Source organism: Rutidosis leptorrhynchoides, chromosome 2, assembly GCF_046630445.1.
Source record: "Rutidosis leptorrhynchoides isolate AG116_Rl617_1_P2 chromosome 2, CSIRO_AGI_Rlap_v1, whole genome shotgun sequence".
Classification (NCBI taxonomy): Eukaryota; Viridiplantae; Streptophyta; class Magnoliopsida; order Asterales; family Asteraceae; genus Rutidosis; species Rutidosis leptorrhynchoides.
Window position 1 is genome coordinate 189,691,248 of NC_092334.1, and position 2,114 is coordinate 189,693,361.

Sequence of the window (2,114 nt, forward strand, 5' to 3'; positions counted from 1 at the left end):
TCATCTATCTGACCGTAATCCTCTGCATTCTAGTGACTGTTTCCAATCTTGCCTACAATCAGATCATCATAAGAATTTACAACCAGTACCACCAATGACATATCCTCAGTTATCTCTGAAGTTTTTTGTTTGTAGTTTTTTGTCCTTAACACAGTAGCCTTCACCTCAGAAGTAGGTGTTGTAAGTCGAGATGATTGATGACTACATGACTAATGACTAGCCTTGTAGACATACCTTGGTTCATGTAACGACCCGGAAATTTCCAACCAAATTTAAACCTTAAACTTTATATGTTTCCGACACGATAAGCAAAATCTGTAATTTTGAGTCTCGAAAACCTTGAAATTTATAATCATGAAATCTGTTGCCCTTTGACCATGCCTGACGATTCACGAACGATTGTTGTAAATATATATATGAGAATTGATGAGCATAATTGTTACATCAATCTCATTATTTTTATTTATAGTAATATTATTTTGATAGATATAGAATTTTAAAACATATAAGTCTATTATATCTTTGTTACTATTGGTAGTATCAATAGATATAGATAATATTATAAAAATATATAAAATCTAATATTAATTGTGATATAATGCATATTATGTAGTTATATTACTTGATCTATAATGTGTAAACCCTAATGTATTAAATATAGATGTTATAATAATATTGTTAATTCTTTTAAAATTAATTCTTCTTACTAAGTATCATTAAAAATCATTAATGTTATTAATATAATCATTACTATTATTATTATTAATTAATTATTATTTTTTTTTTATCATTTTTATGAATTCATTAATTCTAGTTGGTAATTAATAATATAAAACATAATTTATAAATACATATATAAATATATAGATATTCAAATATAGTTATATATATATACAAGTATGTAAAAATCAAGTATATATATGTACATATATATATTTTTTATAAACACTGATATATATATACAGATATAATATATAAATATAAATCAATATTTTAGTCATTGGAAAATGATACAATTGTTATTATTATTAATATCATTACAATTAATTATAACAAATTCTATGATTTAATTGTTATTGTTATTATTATTATTATCATTATTATATTTATTAATAAAATATACAATATAAATCTGATAAATTTATACGCATCTGATTGTTATTTTGTTGTTTTATTCTTTTTCTGTGCTTCCTGTTTAACCCGTGATTTATATTAATCAACACCTAATACAAACAATAAACTCTACTGTATCGTTTGATTGAATATGACTCTTGTTATATCTATATATTACACCTACATACAAATGATCATATATTAACCATCACTCAACTCTCCCTCATTTCTTCAATCATGAACATACCACGATCACCATCTCCGACTACCTTCACTCACACCCGCCACCACCAATAACACTATTGTTAAAACAACCATATATATATTTTTGTCTAAACCATCAAGAACTCACATCGAACCAACTTTATCACCATGAACCATAACAATCCACCCCTCGTGCTACCTATTCCCGTTTGCAAATCTTGAATCTTACCTTAAACCCACTTCATCAATTCATAATCAAAACTCGCTAATCCATTTATTTTACAAATCAAAAACCAAGAATTGTTTCTTGTTGTTATTTTCGTGAACCACACTACAGCCATCACCTCAACGACCACCATATCACCACCAGGGAACCACCTTCTTCACTCTATAACCACCCCTACTTAACATCTTGATAACCACTTTCTCGATCAACCACTAGATCAACACCACCTATCTGTTTCGGTTTCAATGAACAAACCAACACCTTTATCATCAAATCTTCACCATCTTTGATCACTAAGACCACCACCTGGAGACTGCTGTTGGATTCGTAAACCACCACCATGATTCACCCTCTCTATCACTCTCACTCTCCCCTCTCCTAGTTATATCTCGTGGAAACCGTTAGACATCACACTTGTGCTTCTGTTACTTCGAAAACAACCGAAACCACCATCTTTCAACAAACCCGGCACCACCACTCTCTACATATTTCTGTTTCTATCCAAGAATGAACCAAAACTAAACCCACAAAAACTGTTTCGTTTTTTTTTTTCCTATCTGTATAAAGTCTT